General features: G+C 31.3%; 1 non-coding gene across 1 annotated transcript; it reads right to left on the bottom strand.

Moving 5' to 3' along the window:
• Window positions 1-1,596: 1,596 nt before the first annotated feature.
• LOC139894739 (small nucleolar RNA R71) lies at window positions 1,597-1,703 on the bottom strand. The gene has a single exon (XR_011775224.1). It is a non-coding gene; the product is annotated as a small nucleolar RNA R71 (small nucleolar RNA).
• Window positions 1,704-12,415: the final 10,712 nt, after the last annotated feature.

Here is a 12,415-nt window from a genome sequence, read left to right as displayed (position 1 = left end):
TCCAAGCGATCGCATGACCCAGAAGAGAAAAACTCATGCGGTTGCATGAGTTCAGCTGGCAGGCCACATACCTCGGACGCATGAATTACGATTAGGGTTTAATAATAATTACTAATATTTAATTAAAGTAGGGTTAATTAGTTTAATAATTAGTTTATAATTTAATTTTTATCAGTAATATTAAGTTTTAGTTAGTCTTATTAATTAGATTAATTAATATTTTTATATAATAATTTACTAATAATATAAAAATAATATTTTTATATAAAATTTTAATTTTTATCATTTTTATAATATATCTTTTTATTAATTGTATCTTTTTATTCGTTTTAATTCGTAATTTGTATATTTATCGTTCATAATTAGTTTTAAACTTAGTATTTTGTCGTAGTATTTCTAGATCTTTAAGTTTTGCCGTAAAATGCCTTAAGTGCTTTTTTTTAATATTAAGCTTCAGGCGCTTTAGAATTTTGCACGTAGTTTTTAGATTTTAGTGCCTAATTAAGTTATTATCGTTTTGGATATAGAATTCCTTTTAAGCTTTAATACCTTTAGGCACAAATTTTTAGATTTAATTTTTAGACTTTTAAGTTTCGACGTTTTTCTTTCTTATTTTTATTTTTCGACATTTTTCGACGCGAATTTTCTTTCTCATTTCTACGCTCTAGTTTTTAGGACATAGATTTTTATTTCAAAATTTCGACGAAAAATTATAAAAAGCGATTAAATTAATAGACATCCAAATTTTCTGGTTCGTAGTAATAGTTGGATTTGTTAGTGGCGAGTTGTAGATTTTCCGATTTAAAGTATCCTGGCTACTTGCTGCATCTATTGACTATTCGAAACGTGTGCAAAATCAGAAAAGTCTATTAATTTGATAACTTTAATAATTTTTAGATTTATAACTAATAGGATATTCAGTGAATGCACCGAGCAAAACGTTCACCACCTTTCATACGTTCACCTCCTGTAACTCGATCAAGACATCTAGCCAATATCGTCGCCGTTGATTTTTCTTTAGAATCATCATCAAGTCGAACAAGTACTCCAACTCAAATTTCTGATAATCCATTTTTTGAACCCGACTTCACAATCGAGAACCCGGAGGATATTCAAGGACAATTCCAAGATCCTGAACCACTAATCATTCCTCCTAAACCACAAATCGTTAAATCAGAATCTTCTAGTGATTCGGATTCAACAAATTCAAATATAGAAATAACGGAACCTCAAAGTATGGAAGACCGAATGAGAGCCATACGCACGGGCCAAGGTCATGCCATTAATCAGCCAGATGTTAATGCTCCAGATTTTGAAATCAAAGGACAAATCCTACGCATGGTCACAAATCAGTGCCAATTTAGTGGTACAACAAAAGAAGATCCAAACGAACATCTTCGAACTTTTAACAGGATTTGTAATCTATTTAAAATCCGAGAAGTTGAGGATGAAACTATTTATCTTATGTTGTTCTCATGGACTTTACATGGGGAAGCCAAAGATTGGTTAGAATCGTTACCTGAAGGAGCGATTGATACATGGGATGTTTTAGTTGAGAAATTTCTTAAAAGATTCTTTCCGGCATCTAAAGCCGTGAGACTTCAAGGAGAAATTGCCACATTCGTGCAAAAGCCAAATGAAACGTTATATGAAGCGTGGACACGATTCAGAAAGATGTTGAGAGGATGTCCTCAACACGGTTTAGATACTTTCAAATAGTGCAAATCTTCTATAAAGGCATCGACATCGCCACACGAAAAGACATAGACACAGTAGCTGGTGGTTCCATTATGAAGAAAACCGCAACTGAAGCTCACAAGATAATTGATAATACAGCTGTGACAACCCGGAAATTTTAGAGCAAATTTAAACTTAATCTTTATATGTTTCCAACACGATAAGCAAAGTCTGTAATATTGATTCTCAAACTTTTTGAACTAATGTTATATATTCAGTTAACCTTTGACTATTGACCGGCGATTCACGAACATCTATTTGTATATATATATATATATATATATATATATATATATACAATAAGTTGGAATATTAATTATTCATAAATAACTTGCAATGTGTATTTAAAAACTGATTCATGTATATTAAAAAAGATATATACATATATATAATTTCAAGTTATTTAGTAAACGATAGTAACATTCGTTTATTGATTTGATTGATATTTAGATAAGTTAACTAAAACGTTTAAGATGAACAAGTAAAACACTAATTTACTACAGTATTTTCGAATTGCTACAGTACCCGAAAAGCTACAGTGTTTTTGAAAATCACTATTTGCTATAGTAAAAATCATTTGCTACAGTGTTTTTTTCTCCCGAAAATCACAATTTGCTACAGTGAAAACGACTTTGCTACAATAAAACACTATTTGTTACAGTAAAAACGACTTTGCTACAGTAAATACTATTTGCTACAGTGAAACACTATTTGCTACAGTGACACTATTTGCTACAGTGAAAAATATGTCGACAAATAAGAAAACAAAATATATTGGGTGCGTACCAGCTGGCCATGTGATCGCATGGTAAAAGGGCATGAAACCCATGCGATCGCATGGGGTGCTGTTTCAGAAATGGTACTATAAAAGCTCGCGTGTTTGGCCGAATCCATTCATTCCTCTATCTCCCTGCTCTCTATATTTATATTTATATTATTATTATTATTATTATTATAATTATTGTTATTATTATTATTATTATTATTATTATTATTATTAATTATTATTATTATTATTATTATTAAGATTAATAATATTATTATTAATTGTATTATTATTATTTAGTAGTATGAGTATTATTATTAGTATTATACATAAAATACTACGACGAGGTCATGAGTGAGTTATTTCAAAACGGGTTTTTTCGAGCAGAATAGAGCTAAGGAAATTATGGGTTATAGCTATGGAAGTTATGGGTATTGTGCGAGAGTATTGCTCGTGAGTCAAACTAGTGTTTATCATCTCCGTTGCGTCTACGTACTTTCCTACAATATTGAATCACAATATTGATACGTGAGCATTCATATCTTATCTTTTATATGTTAATAGTGTATCCATGTCTAGTGCTCGAGTATATATGTTTATGCATGCTTGTATGCTTTAATTTTGTTGTTACATAGTTTATAATGAATTACGAATTTGATACATATGCTACTGATATAATGTATATGAGATGCATGTTTTTGAAAAGCTGGCAAAAAATTATTAACTTTTCATTTAGAAATCGCGTTATTTCGATGAACGGATTAAAAGATATGGTCAAATGAATTATGGTCAACGTTTATTGAAATTGTGTTTGAAACTGTAAATTAATATTTAAACAACTTGTCTATGAGATTGATAAATTGGATTTTTAGATATTACAAATCGAGTAAATGAATTTCTATATAAGGCACCTTTTGTTTTATTGATCAATTGTTAAAGTTGACTGTATTATCATGTTTTAAAAGCTTTATAAACACTATAATCTAATTTTACAAGTAATGGAAAAACTATGTGAAATAATAAAATATGTTTGATTGTCATGATAATTCAAATATAATATAGCTCCTGAAATAAATAATATTTTGAGTTTGATAAACTATAAATTCGTTCAATTATCAAGACTTATATTATGTTAATAAACATGTATAGATTAAAAGATCATATTGGGTCAGGTTGACTTTTGAGATGACTTTTGTTAACTTTTGCATGTCGGTCTCGAGCATTAGGATTGTGATACACTATGACCTGACCTAGCTTGTTAGACATGTATTGACCAACATATGTTCTCTAGGTTGAGATCTACGATTATTTTGCATTTCGAGTTTCGGTCACATTTCGGTGAATGACCTTGTGCTGTTAAGGTGAGTTTCATTTGCTTCCTTTTTAATTGCTTTTGCAATATATATTTTTGGGCTGAGAATACATGCACTTTATTTTAAACGCAATGGATACAAGTACATACTAAATTCTACACCGAGTTTGAACCGAAAATCCCTTAGCTTTGGTAACTAGTAACTGCCGGTTATAAGAACTGGTGGCGCGGGTAGTTATATATGGATCCATAGGGCTTGACATCCCTGTCTGTTCCAGGTATAGAAACCCTAGCCTGAACTATAAAACAGACGTATGCTATTTGAGTTTAGTACACGTTGGATTGCGTGTATTGTACATGTTTGTCGCATGTATGTTAAAACATGGGTATTTATTATAACGTTAAAGTTTAGTTACCAGGGTGTTCAATCTTGTAGAATAATTTGATAAACGTTTCTGGATGAAACAACTGAAATCTTGTGATCCACCTTTATGTACAGATTATGCGCAACATTAAAACTATGAACTCACCAACCTTTGTGTTGACACTTTTAAGCATGTTTATTCTCAGGTTTCGTGAAGTCTTTCGCTGTTTGCTTATATGTGATACAAGCTATGTGCATGGAGTCATACATGCTTTATTCGAGAAAACGTTGCATTCACAAAATCATCACCATGTATCTTATTTTGACTGCATTGTCAATGACTGTAGTATTGTAAACTATTATTTACGGTGATTGTCTATATGTAGAAATCATCAGATGTCAAAAACCTTGGAATTAGATATTCATTTATGGTGTGCTTTTTTAAAAGAATTCAATATTTACAAAACGTATCATGTAGAGGTCAGTACCTCACTGTGAAATCGATGAATGATGTATTCGTCCAAAAGGCATTTGGACGGGTCATCACAGTTGGCATCAGAGCTTGAGGTCATAGGGAACCAGAATTTGCATTAGTGTGTTTAACTGGTAATTGTTAGGATGCATTAGTGAGTCTGGACTATGACCGTATCTGTTTTTACCGAGTTTTGCTTACCATTTATTGTCGAAAATTACTTGCTTATCATTCCTAAGTCTAGACATGTCTTACTGCATTTACTGCATAGATAGTGTATCGACAAAATTCATATCTTAGCGTATATGTTACTTTAAACTTTTCCTGACATCTTCAGAAAATTTCTCCGTAATTTATGGAATTTTGGTATTATATATACATATGTAAATTATGTATTGAAGAGTACCAAATCTAAGTCCTATAATCTATTTCACATCAAAAATCATTTCCCTGATTACATAAAATGGATCCTGTATCTAGTTCAAATTCCTTAAACTCTGACAGCTATTCCGATATGGATATTCACCTGAACTCCAAAGACAGCGTAACCGGAATGGATCAACCAATTAGCCATCACCTATTCTGGATGAATTGGGGATGGGTTCGTAGCCTACTTAGTCATTGGAGACAAGAAGAAGGTGATCCCTTCCATCCACCACATTCCCCTCTTGGCGAAGAACCTGAAGCACTTACCGGCGAACCTGTTCGTAATACCATTTTCTCTCTCATCTCCAGAGTATCTCGTCATGATTATATACTATCTCAAATTCTGGATCTTATTCATCCGCTCGTCCGAACCTCCAATCATCCCGGTGTAGTAGAAGAAGTCAACGAGCTTCGCGCTCGGGTAGTGACTTTGGAGAATACGGTGTAAAGATTACAAGCACCAGCAGCATCACCGGCATCAACAATACCACTATCATCAACACCAACAGTATCATTATCACTACCAACAGCAACATCTGCATCCCACACCTCAACATCACAATCTGTACCTTGAACATCAACGTCATACGCACCATAGATATTAAGGAATACCAACAACAACAAACGATGAAGTATTGATTCATAACTTCATCGAAGAAATATTCTGCTGAGAATATGTAGTTTCTAAAAGTTTTCGAGATTACTTATTCTAGTTCTAATTGTAAACCAAATGATTGAGTGAATAGAAATGATGAAATAAAACCCTGATCGGAATGGTGCACGATTTACAAGCTAGATCTGTTTTACCAGCAGCATCAGCAGTACCGTCAGCATCACCAGCACCGTCAGTACCGTCAGCATCATCAGCATCAGCAGCATATACAACATCACAAGCTCCGCCAGATCCATCATTGAAAGGACCCGTCCTAATCCATCCGGACGAAGTCCATATCGATTATAAACGATTCACAATAGTTGATTATATTGCAAGGTATTTGACCTCTATATGATACATTTTTCAAACATTGCATTCGTTTTTGAAAAGACAATCTTTCATTACATCGCAAGTTGACGGCATGCATACCATTTCATAATATATCTATCTATAACTGACTAAATAATAATCTTGATGAATTCAACGAATTGAATGCAACGTCTTTTAAAATATGTCATGAATGACTCCAAGTAATATCTCAAAAAAATGAGCAAATGCACAGCGGAAGATTTCTTTCATACCTGAGAATAAACATGCTTTAAAGGGTCAACCAAAAGGTTGGTGAGTTCATTAGTTTATCATAAGTAATCATTTCATCATTTTAATAGACCACAAGATTTCATATTTCCATTTTTCATAAACATACGTCCCATACATAGAGACAAAAAAAAAATATCATTCATATGGATTGAACACCTGGTAACCGACATTCACAATATACATATAAGAATATCCCCATCATTCCGGGATCCTCCTTCGGACATGATATAAATTTCGAAGTACTAAAGCATCCGGTACTTTGGATGGGGCTTGTTGGGCCCGATAGATCTATCTTTAGGATTCGTGTCAATTAGGGTGTCTGTTCCCTAATTCTTAGATTACCAGACTTAATAAAAAGGGGCATATTCGGTTTAATAATCCAACCATAGAATGTAGTTTCACGTACTTGTGTCTATTTCGTAAAACAGTTATAAAAACAGCGCATGTATTCTCAGTTCCAAAAATATATATTGCAAAAGCATTTAAAAAGGGAATAATGAAACTCACCATACTGTATTTTGTAGTAAAAACACATATAACATCATTGAACAAATGTAAGGTTGGCCTCGGATTCACGAACCTATATCATTTGTTTATTTATTAATACACACAATTGTAATCGAACAAATTTATATATTATTATTAATTGTTTATTTTAGTAAATTATATGTTTCAATAATAATTTAATTAACTATATTTATTTTATATATATACTGTAGGTAAATAATGTTAAAAATAATAATCTTTAATGTTAAAAATAATAATGATGATAATCATAAAATAATAGTTACAATATTCATAAAATAATAATAATAGTAATTTTTATAGGAATAATATTAATACTCATAAAATTGATGATAATGATAATAATCATAATAATGATAATAATAGTAGTTTTCTAATGAAGGTGTAAAGTTTAATAATAATGATAATGAAAATAATAATTTGATAATAATACTTACTACTTAATAATATTAATAATCTTATTACTAATGATAATTTTAATTAACAAAAATGATAATTTTAACAAAAATGTTAATTTTAATAAAAATACTCATTCTAATAAAAATGATAAATTTAACAGTATTGATACTTTTAGTAATACTAATAATAGTAATAATAATATTGATAATAATATAAATGATATTTAATTATAATAATAATAATAATTATACTTAACAATAATAACAATAATTAATAATAATAACAATAATAGTAAAGAATATAATAATGATAAGTAACTACCTCAAAATAGGCTAAAAAAAATAAACTGCCCGCGACGGGACTCGAACCCACGACCTCCCTCTAACCCATCAACACTGTTATACCACTGCTCTATCCCAATTTTCTGATTTATGATGCAACTTAAACTCATTTAAACTGAACCATCGACCCAACATTACATTCAGCCCAACTGCACAAATTATATACGGCCCAACAGACAAGTGTTAGTTTTTCGGCCCAACAGCATCTTTTGATAATAAAAAGAATGCTGTAGTGGCCTGGGTTCGAACCCAGGACCTTCTGTTTTCCAAGCATACTCCCAACCAACTGCTCTATCTATGTTTTTCTGATTTAATACATATTCTAAATATATTTAACCTTTAACTCTTTTCATCTTCTTCTTCAAAAACTAAACCCAAAACTGTTCATCATTGTTAACACCCATTTTATCATCATATCATCATCATCTTCCTTGATCATCATCGTCATAGAACCATCATCATATCTACGTAAAAAAAAAAAATATGAACCGTAACAGAAGTGTCACGATCCTCATCATGTATCGTAACTATTCATCATCACTTTCATCCATCATCATCACTTCATTACTTTTCTTCTTCATCACCTCTCTATCATCATTATCGTGTTTAACCTCATCATCATCTTCATAAACATCATCATAACATCACTTAATTAACATTATAACTAAATTGATGGGCCTTGAAGAGTCGTACTATTAAAACTTCACGTGAGGACATAAAGTTTGTATTGCATTTTATATAATTTGATCACCTACTGTGGCTACACCTTTATTTCAACATCACCAATTCTTTCTTTTTTTTTTTTTTATTTTAAACATTTTTTTTTACTTCATAACGTTTTTGACTTCAACTTTATCATGAGTGTATTGTCTTCCCCACATGGCCCCATCATCATAACCACTACCATTATACGCATATTAGTAACTACTTCATTATCATCATGAGCAACTTCAATAAATGGGTTTCATGAAAACAGAAAAAAAAAATATAGTAGATGCAGTAACAGTAATTGGTGGCGGATCATGGTGATAGGTGGTGGTTTTTACATTGATCGTTAATGGTTGTAGCTTTTGTAAGTTGCACCCAAACAACTCGGTTGAAGCATCGTCTTATAGACGAGTTCCTAATTGTTGCACTTTTAGGATGAGGGGGTCTACAAATACGTATTCGATTTGCGTTAGGGATGTAGGGTGCCAAGTGTATAGCGGCAACCACTATAGTTCAAAGGTGATGAAGTAGTTGTAGCAACAATATGTACAATTATAGTAGTAGTAGATATGTATCGTGGTTTGGTGACTTGTTGTTCGAATCGAGACAGAAAGATGAAATGGGTATCGAATATCGTGGGTTTAATGAGGATGTTAAAGTGGTGGTTGAAGATGATGGTTGTCATAGCAACCGTAGTAGATGGTTGCAGGGTGATGGTCGTGAGGTGATAGAGCTAGTTGCTGGGTATGGTTTTGAAGAATGGTATGGTTTAAGAAAGATGATAATTCATGGTTGTTATTGTTGTGGCTTGACAAAAAAAATATATATATAGAAAGATAATAGAAATAGAAAGGCTATGGATTAGTGATATATTTTTGGTTTTCCTCAACATGTAGATATTTTGTATTTTAAATTAGGTAGTGGATGTTAGTGTGTTGATTGAAACTTATAACAGAAAGTGGAGAGAACAGTGAAATGTGGAAAGAAAAGGTTTGTACTAGTTGTTGACAATGGTGTATTGTTTGTGAAGGAAACAAAACATATACAGTAATCTAGATGTTAAATTCATAAATCACGGATAATAATAATAATATAATAATAATTCTTAAATCATAAATTATAAAAACGTGTAGGAATAACAGTTCAGCAGCCGTCTCATTTGGTTGTTTCCTACCGACAGTTTTCACGGACTGTGTTATATCGTGCCCATTGCTAAACAGTTAAAATATAAAAGTGTTCCTAAAAATCCTAAACTTTTAGATTAAATATAATTAATTATTTCACTCATTAACTGTTTGAAACCTGATCAAAAAAATTCAATAATTATTTATTTTCTGTTCCAATTTATATGTACGGAGTACTAATATTTAAACTAAAAAGGATAAAAATATTTTCAACAAATCTAGAATCTTCGTAATCAATTTACACTCCAACTTTTATTTCAATTCTTCATGAACATGTACAATATCTATATTAAAACTAACAAAACATCAACTGAGTGTTACCGACGTTTACCAATTAAGCTCAAAATCATTTATCTTTAATATATGTTCTTTCTATATATATATAACCAATCTTAATTAAAAAGTTTAAGTAAATAATTATATTACTTATATCTTTTTTTAAACGATTAAATATAATATTATATATTTACAAGTATTATTATATATATGTATCTATTTACAACTAGTTTTTCGTGAATCGTCGAGAACGGTCGAAGGGTAATTGATGACATGAATATAGATTTCAAAACTTTCGAGACTCAACATTACATATTTTGCTTATCGTGTCGAAAATATATAAAGATTAAAGTTTAAATTTGATCAGAAATTTCCGGGTCACTACAGTACCTACCCGTTAAAGAAATTTCGTCCCGAAATTTGATCGAGGTTGTCATGGCTAACTATAAAAATATTTTCATGATGAATATGAGTTGATGAATAGAATTTTATCATTATTGAATAATATAGATAAGATAATTCGATTATTCGAAGAGCACGAATGAAGTTATCACAAAAGAGTGAAATGAATAAATGAAATTTCGTTTTAGCTTTTGACGTTGTCTTGGTTGAATTTAGAAAATGAGATGCATCTTAACTTTTGACGTAGTCACGGTTGAATTTAGAAAATAAAGTTGATCTTAAATTTTGACGTCGTCTTGATTAAATTCCGGAATTCAAGGGATTTTAAGAAAATTTTCGAAATCTAAAAGATTTGATTCTTCGGCGAATAAGGGAATTGAGATCTCTATAATTAAATACGGTGATCTGCCGTGATTACTCTGTCTGATATTTCCATTATAAATTAAGCTCTTCCGTTCCATTATTCTCACCATTCCTATACTTTCTTTCTTGGTTCATATCTCCAAAAGATTTTGAAAATGCTTAATCCAGTTCTAATCCTTGATATTTTTCTAATTATCATTTCTGTCATCCTTCTTTTCAATCTTCCTCCAGAAGAATCTGTTTACTTCTACTATTATCTTGGGGTGATACTATTCTTAATTATACTGTGTCTTTATATTGCTATTCGTATTAATATCCACGGTTTGTAACCTCCGTGTTGTAATTGGTCTTTATATTTTCTCTTATATTTTGGAGCTTTGTCCCTTCGTTTCTTCTTCTTGCGATTAAACACCGCTTGTAATGGTTCAGAATTCGCAGATATAAACTTCGGAATGAACATTGTTAATGTTCTAAGAAGGAAATCGTAATGGTACGATTTGATTTGTCAAATTACCAGCATTTCTGAGAATAGAACTATCAAGAATATATTTTCTTGATATGTTAGGAGGTGAAGTAGAATGAACGAGTCATGTAACATGGCACATGATGATGGTATGATCTACTGTGAACCATCACCACGTTTCATTAGAAACTCAGCATGACTTACTGTAATATAATCACGTTGATCAAGTGTCATTATATTATACTAACTCATGAATCAGTTCCCAACATTACTTCAATAACATTCATATTTTAAGCTCGAAAGTTTACAGATTATAGAAACTAACAGTTTCTATATGATGTAACACTGATAGCACGAAGAGATTGATGATTTTAGTTAAGAATAGTTATAAAAATATCTTTAGAAATACGAAGGATATTTATAATGAAAGATACGATGATATCTTGGAATTTCTGTGATTGGAGGATGATGAAGAATATCGTCCACAAGGGTTTTTGAGTAAGGAGCAAGACATTTACTAAAGGCTTCAGCAGGCATTGAATCATTTGGATTCTTTGAAGTCAAACTTATTCTTTGTGATTTGTCCACGGTTTCCTTTATAGTTTCGCATAATTCGCTTTTCGATACTAAATTTTCTATTGAATATTTCCAATATAATGATACACAGAAAGCACTAAGAGGTATATAATTTCGGACGAGAATATTTATGAAAATATCCTCAGAAATATCGAAGATATTGATGATGATATTTTGGAATTTCTAAGTTCGATGGTTGATGGAGAAAGATTTTTCGCAAGATTTTAACATGACTTCGGAGCAAGATATTCTCTAAAGATTTCAGCGGATCCAGAATTATCTGGATTCTTTGAATATAGGGTATGGTCCTTGTATTTGTCCTTGGTCTTCTTCATGGTTAACTTTATCCGTTTTCCAGTTCCAACGTTTCTGAGCTTTTCCAACATATTATTCTTTATCATCAAACTTCCGACGACTAAGGTCGTTTACGGTTGCCTACAGTTTCTGCTGCTTCATTCAGCTTTTTCAACATTCAGAATATCGATTCGTAAACCGGGTGCCTTTTCAAAATTTCAGAATTGAAGATCGTAATTCTAGGAGATAATTGTTATATGTATACATATAACTATTGATGTATAAATGCTACGAGATTCGAAATACTGATTGCTGATTCCCGGTAATTGGTATGGCAATTATTGTTACAGGGTATAGATGAATACAAGACGAGGTTTCAATGAATATAATGATTTTTCAGAAAGTCCAAATTCATTGAAGTTGCTGGTAATTTTACTGCTAATGTGGTGAAATATAAACGGTTCTCCGGTAACGATGACGACAGGCAAACTTATATATCGAGGTTATAATAAGGTTAATTCGAATGGAAGTTGAAGTTGATTTGTTGAAGCT

Source organism: Rutidosis leptorrhynchoides, chromosome 2, assembly GCF_046630445.1.
Source record: "Rutidosis leptorrhynchoides isolate AG116_Rl617_1_P2 chromosome 2, CSIRO_AGI_Rlap_v1, whole genome shotgun sequence".
In the NCBI taxonomy this organism is placed as follows: domain Eukaryota; kingdom Viridiplantae; phylum Streptophyta; class Magnoliopsida; order Asterales; family Asteraceae; genus Rutidosis; species Rutidosis leptorrhynchoides.
The sequence above is the reverse complement of the archived record's forward strand: the minus strand, read 5'-3'. Positions and strand labels throughout refer to the sequence as shown.